We start from the raw sequence: 27957 nt of genomic DNA, 5'->3' as shown, positions 1-27957 counted from the left end.
GTTACATGGCGTGGATTTTTTAAAGTTACATGGCGTGGATTTTTTAAAGTTACATGGCGTGGATTTTTTAAAGTTACATGGCGTGGATTTTTTAAAGTTACATGGCGTGGATTTTTTAAAGTTACATGGCGTGGATTTTTTAAAGTTACATGGCGTGGATTTTTTAAAGTTACATGGCGTGGATTTTTTAAAGTTACATGGCGTGGATTTTTTAAAGTTACATGGCGTGGATTTTTTAAAGTTACATGGCGTGGATTTTTTAAAGTTACATGGCGTGGATTTTTTAAAGTTACATGGCGTGGATTTTTTAAAGTTACATGGCGTGGATTTTTTAAAGTTACATGGCGTGGATTTTTTAAAGTTACATGGCGTGGATTTTTTAAAGTTACATGGCGTGGATTTTTTAAAGTTACATGGCGTGGATTTTTTAAAGTTACATGGCGTGGATTTTTTAAAGTTACATGGCGTGGATTTTTTAAAGTTACATGGCGTGGATTTTTTAAAGTTACATGGCGTGGATTTTTTAAAGTTACATGGCGTGGATTTTTTGAAGTTACATGGCGTGGATTTTTTAAAGTTACATGGCGTGGATTTTTTAAAGTTACATGGCGTGGATTTTTTAAAGTTACATGGCGTGGATTTTTTAAAGTTACATGGCGTGGATATTTTCCATACTTCAATACTGATGACCAATGGCACGATTGGACCAAAATTTTTTGTGCATATTTTCCTTGGCCACATGCTTTGGTTTCGCGGCATGTTCATCATGGACGACATTTTGTGGCAAATTTTATAAATAACATGTGTTTTCGACGAATTCTTTTGTTTCGCTGGTAGTTCCCAGTATTGTTTTTCGCTGGCATTGTTTGCATTAAAAATGCCTTATATTGCCACATACTGACATCGAAAAAAACATAGTGCCCATAGTTTGTGCAACCACATACATGTTGCATTTGTTCAGTGTGGTGTTTACATTTCAATAACCTTTATACGCACCAATGTACCACCATTAATTGTATGCAATTTATTTCTCTGGAACTCTTGTGGCGTATACGCTATAGTCAACGTGTATACGTCAGTACTTCGATTTTTATTCTGTTGATTTCTTTTAAATTTCTACATTAAAATGTGCTGATAATGATGTGTGTTCTAATAAAAATGCGAAATATTTTTGCCGCGTCATAAAACATCCTAAAATATTATTCCCATTGGATGGTTGATAAAGATTTATAACTTTTTGGTTTTGTTTTAATATACCCACCATGACTGGATGATGTGGATATTAGTAATATGAACTGTGGATGTGTGTTGTAGAAAAATAAACATATACATCCATTCTTTTGTTCCCATATTGGCAGGCAACCTTTTTTGATTAGTTATGATTTTACACATTTTTTTCCATTCTCCCCATAGGCTTCCGGCATTGGCAAACTGAAACCGAATATTTTATTAATGGGCTACAAGGCAGACTGGCAGACCTTTGACCACAAGGATCTTTAATATAATGCCTAAGGTAAGTATTCGCTTTCCAAATTGTTTTTGTTCACAGCTGCTGAAATCTCGCTGTGAGATGTTGTTTCGCTTGTCATTCAATTTAGAAACTAATCATGAAATAGCCTTTTTTTGAATTTCCGTGCTACTCGTTGCTCAACGAACTTCGAACTTACTTCCATTTACGAGTTCTACTGAAACTCCTTGAATATTGAGTAGTGATGACATAACATTTACGAAAGTAACCATAAAATTCGTGTCTCATTTTTCGAGGCATTGGACATGTACTTATCCGTGGCTATACTACGTGTTCCAAATGGTTTGGATTGTTCACAAATATTGGGCGATGAAAGCAATGCGCAATGGTATATCTTGGATGTGTCACGTATTCAGTCGAACGTACAAGACAAAATGGCTTGAGCGGCAACATGGATTCGTTGAGTCGCAATGTATCCCAAGGTAAGCAGATGATAACCATATCTCTTCCATTAACACATCTATGGCCCACATACACCAAACTCATTCTGCCTAACAGAGAAACTAGTAAGCATTAGGCTGTATACTGAAATAACTTCAATTTCTGGAAACATTTTCCAATGAAATGTGGAATACGGATTAATATAAATATTTCTTAAGGCCATGTTTATATTATTGCATTTTGCAGGGTTAACCTTCTTATTGAGGATTTATTTGACGTATACGCAAAGGAATTGACATTTGAAACCCAGTGGGTTTGTGAAATCCGGTTAAATATAAACGTACTATAATGTTAATTAGTCTTACATTTATTGTTGTTGTTGAAGTTATTGATACTCGACAAAAACAATTGCTGTTGAAACAAGTAATGCAAATTATTTTGATTAGCAACTTTTAATGTGTTGATTTGTTCGAATGGATTACAGAGCTCTTTGAAAAGTTAATATAACCAGCGGCAACCGGAGATATCAAATACCATGGCCAACACATAAATAGTGTTGAGTACAATTTTCAAAAATTGAAATAAAACCTAATTAGGCACTTATTATTATAAACAGTATGATAGTGCATAATGTGGGTAATTTTTGCATTTTAATGAACACATATATAGAATCAATCGGTTTTGTTGATAAAATAAAAAAGCTATACCAACAGAGTAGGATAGCCAAAATAAACACGAACAAAATCAGCTTTCACTTTAAATTTGTTGAATAAAATCTAACTTTTTCGGTCGCGTCGTTTTGGACTTATATCTATGAGTGCACCCCGATTCATATTAAGTTTGTAACGCCGAGTCCGAACGGCTTGTCTTAAGAACAACTTGTGGAGCCGATTTGCATTTATTTTGGGAGTCATTCCTCTCGATAGGACCATTATACCAGGAAACATGGAGTTGCTCACGAAAAAGATCATATCGCTGTAAACAGGGCTACTAGGAGAGCCTTCGGTAAAAATTTCCATAGGATTCTCACACAGACCCTTTTGAACATAAACAAAGTTTGAACCAAATATCTCGAAATCCAAAGTTTGGACAAAATTGATTGCTCCGTTTATGAGATACCATTTTTTAGCGAATATTTTTGAACTTTTGTGGGGGAGGTACCGGCTGGAGTGGACCTATAAGCACCATCTTTGAATTTCATCTAATATTCTAAGGAATATTACGATATGCAAAGTGTGAACCGACGAAGTATTCGGTTCGGGAGTTGTCGTGCGCACCAGCCACTACACATGCTGGCCGTAGGGGTTCATTTACAGTTTTCAGGTCATTTTCTCAAGAAGTATGGACTTGCCACTGAACAAAGCTAATAAGGGCCTAGAGTGCAAACCGTAATTTTCTAAAATTTGGTGTGGGTAGTATCCGAACGTTACCGTTCCCTTCATCCACAACACATGGTGCCATAGCGGGGTTTTACAGCTCTCAGGCCATTTTCTCAAGAAGTATGGACTCGCCCCTGAGAAAACTTGTACCGTCGTAATGGGGGCAGCAAATACAAGTTGTTATAATAAAAATCAAAATTTTGTGGGGAAGGTACCCGAAGTAGTGAACCATATTCGAACTTCATCTATATCTCGTAGAAATATTGCAATGTCCAAAGATGTGTCCAATTCGGTTACTCTCTTCTAGAGTAATTTTAGCGAATCACTTTGAACTTTTGTATATAAGATGGCCCATCTACGAACTAAACTAAATTAATTTTGGACAAAATATTACGAATGCCAAATGTTGGACCCGATCGGTTGCTTTGTTCGACAGTTATCGTGCGCACCAGCCACCCAGCCAACGCAGCAAAAGAACGCCTGCTGACAAAGGAAACACGAGTGGTTTTAGTCCACTTAAGATCCGGACGATGTAGTCGGTGCAATTCGTATTGGGCCCGAATTGGTAGCACGATACCCAACACACGATCCGCATTTGAATTGTGACCGTACGACACGCCTGTCTCCTGATTCCTATGGCCACAGTCAGTCTAGGTTGCACAATTTTTTAATCTAGACTCAGAGTAACCAGAACCAGATAACTGCAAAAGATATACGAACGAAAATATTTTCGACGCTACTGCAAAAACAACAACTGAAAGTCGATTATTAGAGGATGATCGGTGACTCGATGATTAGAAGATTCGTTATTCGGTTTTGTAGATGATCGGGCTTCGATGTTCAGATTTAGGTGATTTGAAGATGATCGGGAACTCCATAATTCGTTATTCAGTTTTGCAGATGATCGTGAAGACGATGATTGTGGGTAAAAGATGTATAAATGATAGGTTACTCAACGATGATCGGGAACTACAAGGACAAGCATTGTCGATGATCAGAGGATCGTAGATAACACTAACACTATGATAAGGCGATTAATAGATAATCGGGAACTCGAATATTCGAAGTTCGGTGCTCGTGTTGTAGTTGTTGGGTGCCCGAGCAACTGTGTTATAGTTGTTCGTGAACGTAGTTTAGTATTGTAGTTGTTCGGGAACTCCGTGTTCGTTGTGCGGTTTTTCGGGAACTTAGCGATTCGTGGTTAATGCTGCACGATAGCATCTAAAGCATGCTCGTGGTACTAACTAGTGGAATAAATCCCGAAGACGGAGCGGAACAACACCCGAACGTGAAGCAAAACATCACCCGAAGATGGAGTGATACAACACCAGAACTTGGAACTCTCGAAGGGACTAACCGATTTGATCCATACTTTGCACGTCGTAATATTTCTACAAGATTCCTTAGAGTACCTCCCACACCAAATTTCGGAAAGTGCAGTTTAAGACCTCCTCTCGAATCATTTTAATTTTTGTTGTAGCAACTTGAAATCGCTGCCCCCATTATGACGGTACAAGATATTTCAGGGGCAAGTGCACACTTATTGAGAAAATGGTCTGAAAGCTATAAAAACCCGCTACGTCACCATGTGCAGTCGATTGAGTGCACGATAACTGTCGAACGGATTAACCGATTTGGTTAATTTGGCAGTCGTAATTTTTTGCCCAAACCTAAATCAAGTTCTAAGATAGACCTTATTGGTCCTACGAGACATAGAATATGGACTATATACCAACTACTTCGGATATCTCCCACACAAAATTTCTGTAAAGTGCACTTTAGGACTTCCTCGCGAACCGTTTCGATTTTTCTTGAAACAGGTTGCACGCAAGGCCCCCATTATGGTACAAGGTTTTTCAGTGCTAAGTCCATACTTCTGGAGAAACTATGCTGTAAAAAACCCCTACGGCCATCATGTGCAGTGGTTGGTGCGCACGAGAACTTTCGAACCAAATACTGCGTTGTTTCACACTTTGCATATCGTAGTATTTCTTCGAACATTAGATGAAATTCGAAAGTGGTGCTTATAGGTCCACTCCTTCCGGTACCTCCCACACAAAAGTTCTAAAATATTCGCTAAAAATGGTTTTGGATCTCAAAATATGTGGTCCAAACTTACTTTATGTTCAAAGGGCCTGTGTGAGAATCCTATGGAAATTTTTACCGAAAGCTCTCCTAGTAGACCTGTTTACAGCGATATGATCTTTTTCGTGAGCAACTCCATGTTTCCTGATATAATGGTCTTATAAACGAATCAAACGATATCTTATAAACGAATCCACCAATTTGCTCCAAACTTTGGATCTCGAAATTTTTTGTCTAAACTTAGTTTATGTTCAAATGTTCAACTTTTTGTCTTTAGTTTTAGTTCGGCTCTAGATCCTTTTGAATAAAACAAATATTGATTTTTGTTTTATATCTGTATTTATTTACCGATATTTCGATCATCATCAGGGATTTATTTTATTTTTTAATTGTTAAGTGGATTGCAATTTATACTGTCTGTTCTCCATCACAGGTGATTTCCAACTGTTTTGTTTAAGTGCGCTTAAGGGTCTGCTCGATGACCCTTTGGACATTTTTTACCGAGGGTTCTTCTAGTGGCCCTGTTTACAGCGATATTTTGTTTTTCATGGGTAAAGCCATGTTTTTTAACATAAAAATCCAAAAACTTATATTATATGGTGACCAACAGAAATGACTGCTGAGCCGATATCTATCGAGAAGAATGACTCCAAACATAAGACGCACTTCCAAAATGTAGAGTTGGGTAATCTAGTTCCTTGTACTAGTTCCAAAACGTATGAGTAACGTCATGAAATATAACGTGTGATAGTAAGTACACGCAGTTTGTTCAAAGAAAAAATGTGGGCCATTGGAACTGCGAAGTGAACGAGATAGTTCCATATAGTTCCTTTGGCACAACTCTACCAAAATGTACAATGTCCTTTAGGCACTATCCCCAGCAACACTTTTGAACTTTTATCCTAATGCATATTTTTGTCGGGAAGTTCATACGACCAAAAATTTAAGTTATTATTTGTTAATAAAAATGTTACTTAGATAAGCAGCACTTTATGCCTGTCTAAGGTTGAACGTTTAAAATTCCGGGCGAACTCCGTATACTTACAGACAATTTTAATTTAAAGCTTAATATAAAGACAAGGAGAAAAGGTCAAAGTTGAAGACTCGCCACCCCAGGAAATCTAATTTTTATAAATCAAAAATTTATTAATTTGGGTTTTGTAATAGGAAGGTCATAACACCCAATTTGAATTTGGTCCTGATGACCCTATGGTCTGAGTTTATATTCATCAGGAAACATGTCAAGGGAAAATTACAGGAATAATCAAAAATAACGCCGTTCTTACCTCCTAATTGAGATTCCGAGTAATTTTAAAACACATGAAACATTGACATTATATGTGTTTAATTACCCAGCAAAATAAATTGGAAGTAGTGCAATGTTCTTCCACGTCATGTTTTGATGCAGTTCAAACGGAGTCGTGAAAGAGGCACTCCATTCCTTTAATTTGAACCGCATTCGGATGCGATTCAATGAATGGTATCCTTTCCTCACTTTTTAACTGCATCTGGATGCAGTTCAATCGGAGTAGTGAAAAAGGCAGCCAAATTCCTTACATTTTAACAGCATATGGATGCGATCCAACGATTGACATCCATTTCTCACATTTAAATTGCATCCGGATGCAGTTCAAGGGAATCGTGAAAAGGCACTCCGTTCGATACATTTTACAAGAAGTTGCTTAGTGATTCCTAGCAAGCAAGCCAATTCGTAGATACCTTCAACTACAGAATTTTTTCAAAGAGAGAAAAAGTGTGCGTCAATTTCTAAAATTTTGATATAAAATAAAAAAATACAACCAAAAGTTGTGAACATTTTTACAGTAACTCACGAGAAGAAAATTTCCTAATGAAGTGCTGTAAGAGTACTTGTCGAAATCTCAACTGGTGATGGGAAGACAATACAAGAACCCCTTTAGCAGACAAAGCATAAACATTTCAGATGGATTAAATGGAGAGCGGACGAACAAACTCAGTTGCGATTGAATTTAATGAAGAAATTTCATAATCTGTGTTAATGTAATAAAGTTCTTATTATTCTTGTTTTATACAAACATTAAATTCTTTTTATTATTTTCGGATAGTTTGCAATGGCTTGCATTTTTATTGCATCTTTGAACTGCATAAAAACACATTCCGAAGAGTGCCTTTAAATTCAATCCAAGGTACTGCATCAAAACACGTGCCTTGGATGCAAATTGGACTGCATCCTATTCTACCCCAAAGGGTTAGTTAAAATGCGATTCCAAAGGGATAGTTAAAATGCAGTGCTGAAGGGTTAGTTAAAATACAGTGCTAATGGAGTGCATCTTTCAGTAGTCACGCTCTTGTAAAAAGCATGAGTGAAAATGCATAATTTGATGCACTTCCGGATCACTTTGCTGGGTATATTTGTTTACACTTGTTGTTAAAATAAGCCGAACTAAGAAAAGATCTCCAACTCTCTCTGTTTAGTGCTTCGCTTTCTGGAATACCGCGCCTTGTCCTCTCGTCATCCTCTTGTTTGCGCCATCTATTATTAAGCCTGCCAATTCTGCGTGCACCGCCACGCGACCCGAATTTATACGCCTTTTTAGCGGGTTCATCGCTCATTCTTATGATATGGCCTAGCCAACGCAAGCGTTGCATCTCGATACGTTTATCTATACTGATGTCGTTGTAAAGCAGATACAGCTCGTGGTTCATACGAAGTCGCTATTCACCGTCAACGCAGATTGGTCCATAGATCTTTCGAAGAATTTTTCTCTCAAACACACCAAGCACTAACTTGTCTGCTTGCACAAGTACCCAGGCTTCTGAACCAAACATCATCACGGGTAGTATCAGCGTTTTGCAAAGCGTTGTTGTTTGACGAGATGTGGCTTTATTCCTATGCTGCTTACTCAGCCCGAAGTAGCATCTGTTGGCCAACACTATTCTTCTTCGTATTTTACAACTGATGTTGTTGGTTGTGTTTATATATTGTGCCACTTCTGCAGGGATACCAAATTCAGACATGGCTTGGAATTCCTTTGAACGCAGCGGGCTGTCGAAGGCTGCTTTATAATCGACAAAAAGGTGGTAGGTGTCGATATGAATCTCTTGGGTCTTCTCCAGGATTTGCCGCAGGGTAAATATCTGGTCAACGGTGGACTTGCCAGGTCTAAAGCCGCGTTGGTATGGTCCAATTATCTCGTTGACCATAGGCTTTAGTCGTTCGCACAATATCTCTGACACGATCTTGTAGGCAATAGGGAGAAGACTTATGCCCCTATAGTTAGAGCATACACCTCATCAGCGTGTCCTTTTTGAACAGCTCGGCTGGTAAGCCATCGACTCCTGCATTATTCTTCAGCCGGTTTATTGCTGTCTTTACCTCATTTTGGCTGGGAGGTATACATTCAATACCATCTTCTGGGGTTGGATCTGTGGTATCTTCGCCGTCTTCGGTACTATCGGATACCAACAGATTGGAAAAATGTTCTTTCCATATCCTGAGTACACTATCTCTATCAGTTACCACATTACCTTGCTGGTCTCTACAGGGGGATGTGCCTGTACCTCTTTGGCTGAACTTTCGGACTTCATTCTGGCTCCTGTACATCTCGATTTTTTCACACTCCCGCTTTTCCATTTCTCTCTTTTTCTTGCGGAAAAGACGTTTCTCTTCTCTCCTTTTCTCACGATATCTCTCTCGCGCGCTACGCGTTGCTACTGATTGTAAAGTAGCTCTATATGCCGCATTTTTCTCTTCGGTAGCAGCACGACACTCCTGGTCATACCATGGATTCCTTGGTGGAAGTCTCTGGTATCAATGTATGGATTTTGCGGCTGTTTGCATGGAGTGGGCAATATTTTTCCATTGTGCTGATTTGTTATCGGGACGAGGAGTGCTTTCATTAAGCAATTGGGCTAATTGAGTGGAATATGCTGTGGCTATCTGTGTTGATTGCAGCTTACCGATGTCTAACTTTCGTGTTGTGGCTGTTCGCACTTTGTTTGGTACGTTTAATCTGGTACGTGCCTTTGCTGCAACAAGGTAATGGTCCGAGTATATGTTTGCACCTCGCATCGATCGTACATCCAACACGCTTGATGCATGTCTTCCATCTATCACAACGTGATCAATTTGATTTCTTGTTCTTTGATCTGGAGACAGCCAGATGCCCTTATGAATATCGAGATGATTAAATCTGGTACTACTAACTACCATTTTTTGTGGCCAGCCAGCCTCAGATGTTTCACTGTGGAGACTGAATTTCCCGACTGTTGGTCCAAAGATATTCTCCTTTCCAATTTTGGCATTAAAATCGCCTAGAATGATTTTAATGTCATGGGCAAGGCAACGGTCATAAAATATATCTTTGGTCTGTTCGTCCTTTTCTTCAGTGGGAGCATGAACGCAAATAAAGCTGATGTTGAAGAATTTAGCTCTTATTCGAATTGCAGCAAGTCTTTCATACACTGGGGTGAAGCTGGATACCAGATGTTTTAGCCTCCGACTAACTACGAATCCGCAACCAAACTCATGCTTTACGTCATGTCAGCTATAATACAGTGCGTCACCTTTAGGTGTTGTTGTGACGCCTTTCCCGTTCCATCGTATTTCCTGTATGGCAGTAATATCGGCCTTGTACTTTTCAAGTACGTCTGCCAATGCGAAGACTGCACCTTCTCTATAAAGAGTGCGAACATTCCAGGTGCAGATTCGCAGATCATGGTCCTTAAAACGTTTGCGTCAACTTTAGAGGGGTTGGTTTTTCTTTTCTTTCGTTTTTTCATAGTAGGCTGTTTTTTCTAGGGGAGGGTTACTAACCCGACGCCCAAACCCAAGTTTTTAACGTTCTTATGGGTGAACGCGCGGCACATGTTAGCTCACTACCTTTAACGGGTGTTAAAGGTAGTTCCCCAGGTGACACCACGGCGAGGTCATTGTTCACTTGAGATGAAAGAGGGACCAAAATAAATCCTGGGTTTTGCCATGTTAAAGCCTGTCAGGACCGTTCCTTGGTATCTTCCATCCCCTATGTCACCATACATACATAAAAATTACAAAAACAAAAATTGAAAAATTGAATCGTAACACACTTGTCATGTGTCATGCCGCACTTGCTCCACTACTACCAACCGCACAATTACAACATCAGATGCTGGTCCACTGACCACTACAACCACAGGGAATGGTATTAAACAAGGTAAGTTTGTTAACTTTATTTTTATTTTTTCTTTTATTTTAATTTTATTTCAATGAATTTTGTATGTAGTTTTCCTTTAAAATAACTAAATGAGACAGACATAGCCTCAATATAGTTCAGAAATCATTGAATTGTTGGCATAGTTACGTATATTCTAATACAGGCAGTATCAAAGAAGAGGGAGAGATCCAAAGGTGGATTATAAACAGCAAAACCTTACTCTCGACATCATCACTGTCTTTATAAATGTTGGTTATACATTAGCAAAGCATTCGATACGGTTTTTGTTTTTGCTTTCACAAATAACATGTGTCTGATATGTTTTCTCTTCAAATATTTACATATGTCTTTCATATTTTTTTAAACTTTTTTCTTCTACTTCGTCTACTATTATTTTAACCTTTAACCTAACCCTACCCCTGTCTTTATAAATGTTGCTTTAACATTAGCAAAGCTTTCGATACGGTCTACGTTTTTTTTTTTTTTGCTTTCCCAAATAACATGTGTATGTGTGTCTGATATGTTTTCTCTTCAAACATTTATGTATTTCATAATTTTTATAACTTTTTTCTTCTACTTCGTCTACTATTATCTTAACCTTTAACCTAGCCCTACCGCAATGCAATGACGTTTTTACACGTGCAAGAAAATATAAATAATTTGATAGCAATAAAATTCGTATGTTTCTCCTTGGGAACAAGAAATGAGAAACAACAATGGACAAGTTTTTTTATGTTTTCTTCGGTTTCGAAAGGTTCGATATAATTTCTGATCGTTTGTCATCTTCAGCATTATTCATGAATTTTGATTTCGTTTGAAAGATTTTTAAGATTTTTTAAAAGTTCATGGCATGATTTTTTTAAACGTCTATGGCGTGGATTTTTTAAAGGTACATGTCGTGGATTTTTAAATGTCCTTGGCGTTGATTTTTTAAAGGTCCATGGCGAGGAATTTTTAAGGATCCATGGAGTGGATTTTTTATACCCTACACCACTATGTGGGGAGTTGTTGGTTTTGGCCAAAAAGTTTGTAACGCATCGAAATAATCGTCGTAGACCCATACTTATATATACCAAAATGAATGTCTCGACGAGCTGAGTCGATCTGGCTATGTGTGTCCGTCCGTCCGTCTCTCCGTCTGTCCATCTAAAGCTTGTAATCACGCTACAGGTCGCAATTTTGATCGGATCGTCACGAAATTTCGGATGTTGATGGGAGTCCCGGAGGGGAAGAATCCTATTGAATTTGGTGATGGTCGGATATTATTTAGGGGTCGGAAAGGGCAAAAAACTTAGGTGGATAAAAAGACAACGTTTTTTTCCAAAGCAAATATCTCAGCTTCTGTATGGCGTATACCAAAAGCAAAACCTGACAATGAAAGTAGAAAATATCACCTTTCTAATGATGTAAAGTAGGTGCTCGTAGGTGATCAAATAAAACCCCAATTTTCATTTTTGCGATTTTAATTATATGGACGAATATCACAGATTTGGTTTGAAAAATTTCCCAAAGCAAAGCCTGACTATGAAAGTAGAAGATCCCGTCTTTACAATGATGCAAACTAGGTCGGCGTAAGTAACCAAATAACGGAGATATCGCAATAGTCGGTAATACATCCCATTTTTCTATTTTTTTTGGAAATCACGCTACTGGTCGCAATTTTAATCGGATCGTCACGAATTTTTTCGTGGAAGCCTATTTAGTTTGGTGATGGTCGGAATAAGCGAAAAAGTTTGGTGGAGAAAAGTCAACGTTTTTTCTTATACGAAAATCTCCGCTTCTGGTTGGAGTATTCCAAAAGGAATACCCGTCAATGGAAGAAGAAAAGATCTCGTTTATATTGATGCAAAGTATGTTGGCGTAAGTGAGCAAACCGAGATATTGCAAAGTTCAGTAATATACCCAATTTTTCCATTTTTTGTAATCACGCTACAAGTTGGAATTTTGACCGGATAGTGACAAAATTTTGGGGGTAGATGGGGGCCTCACAGAGGAAGAAGCCTATTGACTTTGGTGGTAGTCGGATAATATTTAGGGGTCGGAATGGGGAAAAACTCATTTCGAGACAAATTCAAAGTTTTATTCTTTGTGAATATATCGGCTTCTAGTAGGGGTATTCCAACGTAAAGCCTGGTAATGGAAGAATAAAATATTACCTTTACATTGGAGTAAAGTAGTTGGCGAAGGTGGCCAAACAAGGGAGATACCACAATAGTGGATAATGCATCCAATTCTTCAATTTGTTTGCAATTGCGTTACAGGTCACAATTTTGATCGGATGGTCACGAAATTTTGGTTGCTTATGGGGGTCCCAGAGAGAAAGAGGCATATTATTTTTGATGGTAGTCGGATTATATTCCCTAAAAGAAACGTTTACCAGTGAAAAGTTTATGCACAGGGGTAGTGGTGTAGGGTATCACATGGTCGGCCCCGTCCCGACTATAGCCTTTGCTCACTTGTTTTTTATTAAATTCGTTTTTTTGCTTACATTAAAATTTGTACATAAAGAGATGGTTTAAAAACCTTACATCTACAATTAAACATTTAATGCGACACATACATTTGTACATAGTTTATACTAAGGTGTAATAAATGGAGAAGGAAAAGATGACAAAAAACCTTCAATAAAATATAGGTGTATAGAGTGGATTTTTTAAAGGTCCATGGAGTGGATTTTTTAATGGTTCAATGGCATGGATTTTCTAAAGGTACATGGCGTGGATTTTTTAAAGATTTTTTGCATATTAACCTTGGCCAAACGCTTTGGTTTTGCGGCACATTTATCATAAACGGCATTTTGTGGAAAATTTTATAAGAAAAACTTGGTTTTTAAACGAATTCTTTGGTTTCATTGTTTGCATCAAAAACTCCGTACCTTGCCACATACTGACAGAAGAAATATACTTTAAAAAGAAACAGAAATACACATGCAGCATTTGTTCAGTGGAGTGTTTACATTTCAATAACCTTTATACGCACCTTTTTACGCAATTCTTGTGGCGTATACGATATGATCAACTTGTATACGCCAGTACTTCCTTTTTTATTGTGTTTATTTCTTTTAAATTTCTTTTTTCAAATGTGGTGATAATATTGAGTGTTCTGTTTGCCATTTTGTTGCGATAAAAGTTTATCATTGAAATAATGATGGTAGTCTGTCAGACTGCTGGCTGGAGAGCACGATAACTCTCAAACCAATCTAGTGATTTGGTCCAAAATTTGGTTGGAAGGTGGATATATTCGTCCACGCCTTCGGACAAATCTCCCAAATTTTTGGGAAAAGTGCAGCTTAAAAACAGCTCGAATCGCTTTGATTTGTTGTTGTTGTTGTAACAACTTGTTTTCAATGCTCCCTTACGACTATACAGGTTTTTTCAAGGGGCAAATCCATAGTACTTGGGAAAGCTGTAAAAATCCGCTATGGCACCATGTATAGTAGCACAATAACTCTCTAAAGGATTAACCGATTGGGTACAAAATTTGACCTTCGGAATATTTTTTCCAAACTTAGTTTATGTTTGAAGTTGAGTCACCACACAAAATGTCTGGTAGGTAAAAGTTTCAATTCGCAGAGGCTGAGGGTATACATTTGTTGACTTATAGACCTTTTTTACTTGTTTTAATTAAGTTTCTCAAAACTGAAACTTGTGCAGAATTAAATTTTCATTGAATACATTGTTCATTGTACACTTTTACTAGGTTGGGGTGTATGTAATGAAAAAAAATTGAAAAGTTAATAAAAACATATTAAAGTCAAACAAGTAAGAGAGGGATATAGTCGGACGTGCCGACCATGTGGTACCCTACACGAAGATAATACCTCAGCCTCTGACCAAAAAAAAAAAAAATAAATAAATAAAATATATCGTTTTGTATCAAATAGATCCGAGACGAGTCCTCACACTGCACTTTTCCCACATTTTGTGTGTGAGGTACCCGCAGGTCGGGACCGATATAGTCCATATTCGAACCCTATGTCTATGAAGAACAAAATCGATTGCTCCCTTTAAGAGTTATCGTTCGCATCATTTTACAGAAAATTTGTGAACTTTTGCGTTGGGAAGAAGGAGTGGTCCATATGGTCCATTTTCGAACTTAAACTAATCTCGAGAAAAATATTACGAACTTCAAAATTTGATTGCACCAGCCAGACAGACAGGGCTAAATCGACTCCAAATTGTCTGAAACGAATTTCCGCCGAACATACTTGGAGTTTAAAGCCATTTTTTCGATTAGACACATATTTGGTCCTATCAAAGTGTATAAACCATCGTTAGCCTAAATGCTGAGGTATAAAACGACTAATATTTCGAGGTATTGCATTGCTTTTTACCGAAGGAAGTACACAAACTTCCGACCCAGTACAGAATTGTAATTTGCATTAATTTAAAAAAAAAACTGGGATGATTTGAAAACTTTTCCATAATGATTGCAACATTTTCTAGCATGCGGTAAATGTAGTTATTTGCAATCAAACCAAAACGATAAAGTAGCCCACTTATATGTTCGACAACAGTTATTTAACAGATATATTGCTACAATATGCATCAACGGATAGGTCAAGAGTTAGTTTTCAAGTTTCGCGTTCCTAATTTGTCTGAACATGCCCCCAAGGATTCAAAATATGGAACAAGATTTAAATTTGAATATTTTTCCCACAAAAATTGACCAAAACTCTTACCTCGTGCAAAAATGTTTCAGTATTGAGCTATAACTGCCATATCTAGCGTGATTATTATTACACTACACAATTAAAACTGTGGGATCCCTGTTTAAAATAGGCTGTAATTCATTTATCCGACCAGCCGACCACCCGACCATATAACTTACGTGGGTGGAACATGTGTTCCAGCAATAAAGATATAGTCATTATACTAAAAGTTTTACCAATTTTCACACAAAAGTGTTGGTCCATTTTAACCTCTAAATATTATCTGACCATTATCTACAATTGCAGCATATTCTTTATCGTAAACCTAAACCGTACTTACAATTTCCCACCGATCAGACTACCATTGCGACCTATTGAGCTGCTACAAAATTGTATAAATATTTCGTTTTTGGTCCATTTCACGATCATCGCGAAAAACTATAGGGGTTTATTATGGTCTGAACCCGGTCTCCATACATAATTGCGGTCCATAATTGCGGCCTGTAGCGTGCGTACAAATTTTAATGGACGGACTGACACGACGACGAATATTTCGTGGTGTTTCATTAATTTTTCGAAAAACAAACTTATAATACCCTTTCCACATTGTGGTGTAGGATATAAATATTTAAGAACAAACATGCCTTTTTAGGTTTCCTTAACCAAAGATAATAATTCAATTTGTCCCAATGATATAAAATGCAAAAAAAACATATTTAAATTGATATTGAAAAAATTGGTAAAATTCTGAGAAGGAATCCGTTAATCACAACAACATAACATTTACAAAATGAAACAGAATTTTCTCAAACATCCAACACTTCAGATCTAATATCTGGTGTTCAACTTTTCGTCTTTGTTATATTTGTCTTTTTTCAAATTTCTTCATTTCCTATAAACGTTCATAAACAGCCAGAGATGTTTGTATAATACATGCAAACATATTTATATAGTATGGTAACATGGGGCGCCTTCGCCATTGGGGCGGGTACGCCATCGCCGATTTTTTCGCAAAATACAAGTGCTAGAAAAAATCCGTTAAAGGCAAATTTGTGAGTTTAATGAAGATCTATCATCTCTTAAAAGTTGGCAGTTGTGTCATAAGTATGATAGCGGACGCACGTGGTTTTGTGTTTTGATGGTATTGGGAAAAATAATTATGGTAGATGGTTTTTGTGATATCTTCTCTACCTTTTGTGATATCAAAAACATATTTTATACCGTTAGAATACAACTATTAAAGAATAGAAATCCCAATAATTTGCATGAAAAAAACAATAACAAATGTCAATATATTCATATTATGAGATATGTTGGGGGTGGGGGCCTACGCCATGATAGGGGTGTGGTGGGTTAATGTCAGAAATTTGTCATGTTTAACTTCAATTCTTTATGCCATAGATATACAACACTATAATGTGAAGTTAGAATCAAATAGTATCATAAACGTATCTTGTTTTGGTTATAATATGATTTTTGTACCTAAATTCAAGGAACCTATTTCAATTAACCGTTAGAATCGGTTACTATTTGTGAATTTTAGAATCATTTTTGATTATTCAATAGAAAACATGTTCCTTTTTCGCATAATATTGATATTTAAGGAAAAAATATGGTAAATTACAGTTTTAGAGTCCGTTGGAAAATGTTCAATATCGATGGCGAAGCTGCCCCATGGGTGGGGAGGCTTCGCCACTTTTTAGACATTTTGTAAATTCTCAAAAATAATATTTTAAAAACAAAATTATAACCACTTATATATCAAAACTTATAGTCAAGATACGCTAATATTTGTACCAAAAATAATATTCGAAAAAACTTTAACGGTGTCGGTATGAGAACATTTTGAACAAAAACGTGGCGAAGGCGCCCCATGTTACCATACTTCATGCGTTCGGTAACAGTTTAGAGTTTTTTTTCTTTGCAGAACAAAACAAGTCCTTGAAATCGTTGTTTGGTACATATGTATCTGAGAAACATAAACACTTGACTAAAAAAGTAATATAGAAAACGAAAATATCGGACGAAATATGAAACATTCTTAAGAAATGTCCAAAAAAAATGTTTTATGGCTGGCTCCCTTAAGGTCACATGAAAGTACTCAAAAATGTTTGGAAGTGTTGTTGATATTATTCAATTATTCCAAGAAGATCCACTTTTAAATTTAATTTAAAAAATGTGTTGTAGTTTAGTATATATTGTGGTCACATAAAAACCGTTTGAGAAAGGCATCGGAGAAATGGATAAGAAATGGAGAGGCGGCAGAATGAATATCGAAAACTTTACGAAACATTGAGGCTATGCAAGCAATACCAACAAAATATTTGTTCTTTTTACAAGGGCTGTTGTTCGAGTTTAAGTAGTGCCTGTGTAATTTCAATAAACACTTATCTATTCGAGCGAACAATTGACTCTTGGCTATAATAAAGTTTCTGTTGAAGAAACAGAACACATATTCGTCCTTCCCGATCCTCTGTACGCTATCTGTATCGATTAACTGAGGCGCAGTAGGCTTGTGCTATCTTTTGTGTTTGCAGCTTCTGGACATTCAGCTTCAGTACTGTGGAAATATGCACTAAGGAATTGAATTTTGAATTTTTATACCCTCAACCCTCAACAAAGCCACAACTCGTCAAACAAAAATAACGCTTTACAAAACACTGATACTACCCGTGCTGATGTATGGCTCCGAAGCCTGGGTACTTACGCAAGCAGATAAGGCAGTGCTTGGCGTGTTTGAGAGAAAAATTCTTCGAAAGATCTACGGACCAATCAGCGTTGACGGCGAATATCGACGTCGTATGAACCACGACATCGAGATGCAGCGATTGTGTTGGCTAGGATATATATTAAGAGTGAGCGATGATGAACCCGCTAAAAAGGCGTATAAATTCGGGCCACATGGAGATGCACGCAGAATTGCCAGGCCAAAGAATAGATGGCCCAAACAAATGGATGAAAAAATGAACAGGCGCGGTATTCCAGAAAGCGAAGCACTAAACAGAGAGAATTGGAGATCTTTTCTTAGTTCGGTCTATGGAACAAATGTTTAGTAATGGGCCAGCTAAGTAAGTAAGTAATACCCTCAGCCTTTAGGCTATCGAGGATATATCACCAATATTTTTGAGAATTTAAAATAGCTGAAGCCAAGATTTACCCTTTTAGAACACGCGACTTGTGATTTTATATTATACAAATTAAATATTTTTGGATAAAATTCAATGTTTTAGGACGTGGAAAAAATAAATAAAAGATAACTTGCGTGGAAGCTGTGGCTATATTTATGTTAAACAAGTAAGAGAGGGCTAGAGTCGGACGGGCCGACCATGTGATACCCTACACCACTTGCCCTGAGCATTAGTTTTACACGGAATTTTTTTATATTATTGCGACACGTTATATTTTGTTTTAAAATTTGTATTAAGAATGAAACTAAAAGAATTTAAAAATAGCATTAGACGACTTTTATAGCTGTGCTGACGAAGCTCAGCCTCTGACCAAAAAAAAAAAAAATTAAATAAAATATACTGTTTCGTATCAAATGGATCCGAGACGAGTCCTCACACTCCCCTTTTCCCAAATTTTGTGGGTGAGGTGCCTGCAGGTCGGGACCGATGTCCATATTCGAACCCTATGTCTATGAAGAAATAATATGATGTGCAAAGTTGGGACAAAATCGATTGCTCCCTTCAAAAGTTATCGTTCGCACCATTTTAAAGAAAATTTGTTAACTTTTGCGTTTGAAGAATGAGTGGTCCTATTTTCGAACTTAAAGTAATATCGAGAAAAATATTACGAACTTCAAAATTTGATTGCACCAGCCAGACAGACAGGTCTAAATTGACTCCAAATTGTCTGAAACGAATTTCCGCAGAACATACTTGGAGTTTAAAACCATTATTTCGATTAGGCACATATTTGGTCGTATCAAAGTGTATAAACCATCGTTAGCCTAAAGGCTGAGGTATAAAACGACTCATATTTCGAGGTATTGCATTGTTTTGTGCCAAAGGTGGTACACAAACTTCAGACCTAGTACAGAATTGTAATTTGCATCAATTTAAAAACAAACTGGGAATTTCTTTATCATGATTTGAATACTTTTCCATAATGATTGCGGCATTTTCTAGCATGCGGCAAATGCAGTTATTTGCAAACAAACCAGAACGACAAAGTAACCCACTTATATGTTCGACAATAGTAGTTCTGTTATTTAACCGATATATTGCTAAAATATGCATCAACGGTTAGGTTAAGAGTTAGTTTTCAAGTTTCGCGTTCCTAATTTGTAGGAACATGCCCCCAAGAATTCAAAATATGGAACAAGATCTAAACTTAAATATGTTTCCCACAAAAATTAGGGTCAATTTCACCAATTCCAACTTTCACTATCCTATTATTATCCACGACGATTGGCGTTCCCTTGACCAAAACTCTTACCTTGCTCAAAAATGTTTCAGTATTGAGCTATAACTGCGATATCTAGCGTGATTATTATTACACTACACAATTAAAACTGTGGCATCCCTGTATAAAATAGGCTGTAATTCTATTTATTTTTTATTTATTTATTTATTTATTTATTGCATTAACTGGTAGTAAATACATAGTTAATAAAAAGAAGGTAGCATTGGCTACTAAGGCCATCAGCTAGTGGCTGTAATTCTGTTATCTGACCACGTACATCAACATAATTTAAAACAATGGAAAGGTCAAGAGTTCAATTTTCAAATATAACATACGTGGTCATTAGTAATTATACTAAAAATTTTACCAATTTTCCCACAATAGTTTTGGTCAATTTAAACCTCTAAATATTATCTGACCATTATCTACAATTGCAGGGATATTCTTTATCGTAAACCTAAACCATACTTACCATTTTTCCGCCGATCAGACTACCATTGCGACATATAGAGCCGCTACAAAATTGTATAAAAAAATTCGTTTTTGGTCCATTTCACCTAAATATTTCACGATCATCGCCAAAAACTATAGGGGTCTATTGTGATCTGAACGCGACCTCCATACAAATTTGTTCCATAATTGCGGCATGTAGCATGCATACAATTTTTAATGGACGGACGGAAACACATCTCAAAATCGCTTTATATCGTCGAGATATGAATTTTGGTATGCCACATGGGGGGTCTACGACGAATATTTCGCGGTGTTACATGAATTTTTCGAAAAACAAAATTATAATACCCTTTCCACATTGTGGTGTAGGGTATAATAACATGCGAAGCTAGAATACTGAAACTTCGGGAAGTGTTGCAGCACATAAAAGTTTTGAACATATATTTTTTGAAAAAAAATTAAGGATGTTTTCAAAGGATTTTTTAGTATTTATTTTTTCAAGGACATTTTTCATGTCCTTGTTATCCTTGAATACAATAAATGAAAATTATTATATAGAGCCAATATTCTCTTCTTTAATATGACACCAACACCAGCATCGTGCAATATATTTTTTTGAAAAATGAATGTCCTTTAAAAGGATGAGACAACGAAAAGTCTTTAGTGCCATTTTACACTATTTGTCCTGCAGTTTCAGATGTATATAGTCCGTCAAGTGTGACGATATTTTTTCAAAATTGTCGGACGGTGTAATAAGTTAATAAAGCTAAAACAATCACTCAGCCTAAAATGCTCGCCATTTTCTGTGCTATACTTTTGCCGCTCATTTATAACTGAATGTAGTTTTTACTATTATCCATCGAACGAAATGTGTCAATAACATTTTTTCCTAGGAGAGAAGTTGTACTGAATCTTGGCCATGTTTACAATAAGTTATTGCTTGCTTCTATTACTGTTTGTTGTTGTTACTTTGACAGTTATTATTTGTTCCATATGGAGGGGAATAAAAGGTACGTTTCTACTTCTGGGTTACACACTACAAATGAAGAATACCAAATTTAGTTTTTGTTTTTGCCGCATACAATTTGCCATATATTGCGGGATAATCTCAACTGAAAACGAACGTGATTCAAATGAATACAATGCACATGTTGTTCAAATGGACACGTAATTTTCGAACTTAATCAGTCCTCCTTGTTTCCATAATCAATGCTTGACATTTTCAATCATTCTTCATGGAGGAAACTTTAACAAAAAGAATATTAACAAAAATCATGTAGTATACTGCTGCTGCTCAGAATATTTGACAATCAGAGCCATCAACTATTATATCAATCACATTTTCGTAAAAGGTACCCAAACCCAATGTTTTCGAAACTCATTTCTAGCTACGTTGATGCTAAAGAAATTCATCGCATGGTAACAGTTGTTTGCAGCATCAGCATGGTGTCTTTCATTTTGATTGCTATTTTGGGTTTATTGTCCATCTTAAAATTTTCTCTGGGGGACCTTTTCGATCTTAGTAGCGCAAAATCTGCCAACAAAACAGAATTACCAAAGGATTTAATTTGTCAAATACGAAGAGTTTGTTGCTATTTAGCCTTTGTTGATACGACAATTCAAGTCAAAGTTTAGGACAAACAAGAAAAGTAAATTAACCAAAAACAGAATTGCCACTTATTACATACGAAGGAATTTTGTTAAACGGAAGCTGTGTTGACAGATATTGCCGGAATTGGACATGCATGTCGTAATAGTTTACGTTATACATACATACATACTACACATATATATGGTGTTTGTTTTGTTGTAACATAACAACTTTGGGGTATATTGGAGACAAATCATACAACTGTGAAAATGTCAAAGCACTTGCGTGTAAACTGGTACACCATAAGGAACAGCTGATGACTTCCTTGGCTGTAAATATAAAATTTTTGTAATAAAAACTGAATAAAACAAATTTATCAAATATACCAAAAATATATGTACACTCATCACTAAAATAGTTAAATGTTAAAATGTTTCCTGGAAGGCAACGTAAAATTTCTCATTTTATCTCCTTTTCACTAATAGTAGCGGAACATAAATATTTAATCAAAAGTTTTTTCATAAAAATGTGTAAATAAAAATAAAACCTAAAGGAGCCGACAATAACAGCTCATAATTACGTTGTACAAGACAAATAAAATCACAATAAAAATCGGACAAATATGAAATAGGTCAAAAAAAGAAACACTTCAAAGACACGTCTTTTGAACGCAATGTGGCGGCAAAAATCAAAAAAATCGATAACAAGAAGAAAATGTGCCAAACCAACAAATTTTCTTCAAACACATCAATATTGAATATTTTAAGTTTTGGATTTGATTTCTAATGGCATTTGGTGAGGGAAATCCAAAGAACTAGACGTGACTTGGCCAATATTTGCCTCCTTACTTAGTTGTCCCTCTATAGAACATTTGTCCTATAAGCCGAACTAATAACAAGTAGGAAAAGCGTTAAGTTCGGTCGGTCCCAACTTTTTATACCATCCACCACAAATTTCAGCCATTTCCGTGGATTAATGTGGCCACAACCTTCAAAATACCGAAAATCGTAATGTACCGTTCTTTGGGGGCTAAGTGATGGCGTGGACCTATACTTACAAATTTCTGGGGGAAAGTTTTATACCCCCAACGAAGACTAAATACCAAATTTAAGCCATCTCGGTGTGATAATGAGGCCAAGACCTTCAAAATACCGAAAATCAAGAGATATCGTCCTATGGGGGCTATATCAAAACGTGGACCTATATAAACATTTTATAATAGAAATGTTTCTTAGCCTCTGGAAACACAAAATACAAAGTTACAACCGATTCTGTTGTCAAATGGGACTAATACATTCTAAATATATTAAAATGACGCGTACTATATAAACCAACTTTGGTAGGAATGTTTTTTGGCCTCTGGAGACACAAAATACCAAATTACAACCAATTCGGTGGTAAAATGAGACAAATATCTTAAAAATTCCTTAAAACGACGACGCGTCACGCGTCATTTTGTATGGGGGCTATACGAAAGCGTGGACCTACATAGCCCGCTTTCAAAACCATCCTACGTACATATAATAGATTTTTCCAAAATTTCATCCACCCACAGACGGACGGTCATGGCGATCGATTTAGAATTGCACGCTGATCAAGAATATATATAGTTTGTGGGGTCTATAATGATTATTTCGAGTAGTTACAAACGGAATGACAAACTTAATATACCCCCATCCTATGGTGGAGGGTATAACAAATGCAATCCCACTTTTCTTCTCATCCCACTTCTTTCTCCTGTGTAAAAGCCATTTTTCCCCTCCCCTTTTTGTTTTCGTAGAGTAATCCTATGTGGCGAATTCTTCTCTACGGAAGCAGTACAAGGTAGAGGTCTCTGGCAATCAAGTTTGGATTTTGCGGCTGTTTGTATGAAGTGGGTTATATTTTACCACTGACCTGATATGTGATCGGGACGAGCAGTGCTTTGATTAAGCAATTGGGCCAGTGGCTATCTTTTGTGATTGCAGCTTACCGATGGCCAACTTCCGTGTTGTGTCTGTGCGTACTTTATTTCCTACATTCAATCGGGTACGTAACTTTCCTGGAACAAGGTGGAGATCTGAGTCTATATTTGCTTTTCGGAACGATCATACATCCAACACGCTCGATGAATGGCTTCCATCTATCACAACGTTATCAATTTGATTTCTAGTTTTTGGTCTGGAGACAGCAAAGTGAGTCTATATCTAAAGTCTTTTCAATTGTCAGATGTTTCACTGTGGAGGCTGAATTTATTTTAATTCGAATTTTGGCATTAATTCTAATGTTTATTTTCTTTCGTCCTTGTCTTCTGAGGGAACATGAACGTAAGGAATGCTGATGTTGAAAAATTTTGCTTTATCCGTTGCAAGTCTTTCATTCTCTAGGGTGAGATGGAGACCAGATATAAACTCCGACCAACTACAATACAGTGTGTCACCTTTAGGTTTTGTTGTGTCGTCTTTACCAATCCATCGTATTTCCTGTATTATAGAAATTTGCCTTGTTCTTGGAAGCACGTTCTCTATAACGAGTCGGAACATGCCATGCGAAGATTATGGTCCTTAAAACGGAGGGGGTCGTCAACTTTAGACGAATTTGTTATACTGTTTCTTTTTATACCCTCCATAATTAAGTCATTCCGTTTGTAACACATTGAAATATTTATCGTTCATCGTTTGTAACACATTGAAATATTCATCGGTGATCCTATAAAGTATATATACTCTTAATCAGGGTAAAATTCTAAGTCAATATAACCATGTCCGTCCGTCTGTTGAAATCAAGATACAACTCCCAATTTTTATACCCTCAGCATTTATGCTATGAAAATTTGAAATGTAAAATAGTTTCTTTATATATATATTTTTTTCATTTGTCAATTATTTCCTTTATAAAATTTTTAATTGCACTCACTTTGGTTTTTGTTTTATCAGCTTGTATTCACTGCCCCACTTACGATGGTATAAGATTCATCAGGGGCAAGTCCATATTTCCTTGGAAAATAGACTTAAAGTAGCAAAAAACCCCTATGGCACCGTGTGTAGTGATTGGAACGCAAGATAGCTCTCGAACGGATTTGCCGGCTTGGTACAAAATTGAGCCTTCGTAATATTTTGTCCAAACTTTGTTTAAGTTGGAAAATAAGCCACATCAGTCCACTCCTTCAGGTACCTCCCCACATGAGTTCAAAAATGTTGGGAAAAATTTTGCGCATGATCACTCTTGATGGTAGTGACCGATTTGGCCATACTTTACACATCCTAATATATCTACCAAATATATATCAGGTTCGAATATGGACTATATTTGCTACTCCTTCGGTACCTCTCACACAAAGTTTTTGATAAGTTCACTTTAAGGCCTGTTCTGGAATCACTTTGATTTTTGTTGAAGAATCTTTAATTCGCTGCCTCATTTACGACGGTAAACGGTTTTTCAGGGGCAAGTCCATACTTCGTGATAAAACAGCCCGAAAGGTGTAAGAACCCTCTATGGCACCATATGTAGTGGCTGGAGAGCACAACTCTCGAACCAAATACTGGGTTGGTTCACACTTTGCATATTGTAATATTTCATTGAATATTAGATGAAATTCGAAGGTGATGCTTCCGATACCTCCCCCACAAAAAAAAAAAAAACGGAAATATTCGCTAAAATGTTACGCGTGATATCTTATAAACGGTTGAGGGTTTTTGGCTTACATGGCTGAAATTTGGTACTTAGTCTTCATTGGGGTATACAACTTTTCCCCAGAATTTTCCGGTATTTTGACGATTGTGGCCTCAATATTTCTGCGAAATGACTGACATTTGGTATCATTCCATATGAAATTTGTCGTTATAGGTTCACGCCTTCAGATAGCCCCCCTAAAACGGTACCTCCCGATTTTCGGTATTTTGTAGCTTGTGGCCTCAATATTCCTCCGAAATAGTTGAAGTTTCGTATTTAATCTTCGTTGGTAGTATAAATAATTCCCCTAGAAATGGTCAGTACAGGTCCACGCCTTAATATAGCCCCCATAGAACGGTGCCTCCCGATTTTCGGTATTTTGAAGGTTATGGCCACAAAATAATCCATCGAAATGGCTGAAATTTGGTATTTAGTATTCGTTGGGGGAATTCAACATTCCTCTCTAAATATGACGGTACCGGTCCACGCCTTAATATAGCCCCCATAGAACGGTGCCTCCCGATTTTCGGTATTTTGAAGATTGTGGTCTCAATATTCCACTGAAATGGCTGAAATTTGGTATTTAGTCTTCGTTGGGGGTGCAAAATTTTCCACACTAAATTTGTAGGTATAGGTTTACGCCTTCATATTGGCCCCATAGAACTGTACCTCCCAATTTTCGGTATTTTAAAGGTTGTGGGTTTAATATTCCACCGAAGAATTTAGTCTTCGTTGGTGATATAAAACTTTCCCCATGCCTTCATTTAGCGCGCCATAAAACCTCCCGAATTTCGGCATTTTGAAAGTTATCCACATTGTTTTACCGAAATTGCTGAAATTTGGTACTTAGTCTTCTTCATAAACGAAAGGAAGCTAATTGTTCAGTTTTATTTCTATACAACTCGTGGTGGAGGGTATAACAAGTTCGGCCGGACAGAAATTAACGCCGTTCTCACTTGTTTTTTCCATAGTATGGATAGGTTACTAGCCAAACGCCCAACCCAAGTTGTTTTACGTTCTTCCGTGAACCGCGCGCTCTTGTTAGCTCACTACCTTCAACGGGTGCTAAAGGCTGTTCCCCTGTTGACACTACGGAAGGCCGGTGTCCACTTTAGATGAAAGGTGAACCAAGATAAGTCCCGGGCTTTGTCACGTTAAATTCGATCAGGGCCGTTGCTTGGTATCATTCATCCCCTACGTCACCCCATACTAAAGAGTGGGTTTGTAAACTAAATATATTTGAAGGATGTTTGTCACCAAAAATATAGCATATTTTGATATCGAATTTGTTGAAAGTAATTAATACCCATAAAATCTGGGATCAACTTTATATGGGGGCTATCTCGAAACGTGGGTCCATGTCCACAAATTTTGTTGAAAATGTTCCCTCTATCTAGAGAATGCAAAATACAAAATTTTATTAAGTAAAAATATCATAAAGAAAATAATGATGTTTCTCCCATTTTCCTGGAGTAATTTCATTAAAATAAAACAAGCAAGAGAGGGCTATAGTCGGACGGGCCGACCATGTGTTACCCTACACCACTTGCCCTGAGCATTAGTTTTACACGGAATTTATTTTATATTATTGCGACAAGTTATATTTTGTTTTAAAATTTGTATTAAGAATGAAACTAAAAGAATTTAAAAATAGCATTAGACGACTTTTACCGCTGTGCTGACGAAGGTATAACCTCAGCCTCTGACCAAAATAAATAAATAAAATATATTGATTTGTAACAAATATATCTGAGACGAGTCCTCACACTGCAGTTTTCCCAAATTGTGTGTGTGAGGTACCCGCAGTTCGGGACCAATATAGTCCATATTCGAGCCCTATGTCTATGAAGAAATAATATGATGTGCAAAGTTGGGACAAAGTCGATTGCTCCCTTCAAGAGTTATTGTTCGCACCATTTTACAGAAAATTTGTGAACTTTTGCGTGGGAAGAAGGAGTGGTCCATATGGCCCATTTTCGAACTTAAACTAATATCGAGAAAAATATTACGAACTTGAAAATTTGATTGCACCAGCCACATTTTCTAGCATGCGGTAAATGTAGTTATATGCAAACAAACCAAAAGTAGCCCACTTATATGTTCGACAATAGCAGTTCTGTTATTTAACCGATATATTGCTACAATATGCAACGGATAGATCGAGTTAGTTTTCAAGTTTCGCGTTCCTAATTTGTCGGAATATGCCCCCAAGAATTCAAAATATGGAACAAGAACTAAATTTGAATATTTTTCCCACAAAAATTTGAGTTAATTTCATCCGATAACTACTATCCTATTATTATCCCAGACGATTGGCATACCCCTTGACCAAAACTCTTACTGCGATATCTAGCGTGATTATTATTAAACTACACAATTAAAACTGTGTGATCCCTGTATAAAATAGGCTGTACTTCTGTTATCTAACCACGTACATCAACATAATTTGAATCAATGGAAAGGTCAAGAGTTCAACTTTCAAATATAACTTACGTTGGTGGAACATGTGTTCCAACAATAAAGATATAGTCATTATACTAAAAATTTTACCAATTTTCACACAAAAGTTTTGGTCCATTCAAACCTCTAAATATTATCTAACCATTATCTACAATTGCAAGCATATTCTTTATCGTAAACCTTAACCGTACTTACAA

General features: G+C 36.7%; 1 pseudogene; it reads left to right on the top strand.

The window, feature by feature from the left end:
• The window catches only part of LOC141401837 (bumetanide-sensitive sodium-(potassium)-chloride cotransporter-like), a 155515-nt pseudogene that overhangs the window by 41712 nt on the left and 85846 nt on the right, over positions 1-27957 (top strand).

Source organism: Musca autumnalis, unplaced genomic scaffold (genome assembly GCF_047663935.1).
Source record: "Musca autumnalis isolate F117 unplaced genomic scaffold, ASM4766393v1 scaffold_4, whole genome shotgun sequence".
Lineage (NCBI taxonomy): Eukaryota > Metazoa > Arthropoda > Insecta > Diptera > Muscidae > Musca > Musca autumnalis.
Note: the sequence above shows the minus strand (reverse complement) of the source record. Positions and strands in the feature narration are given on the sequence as shown.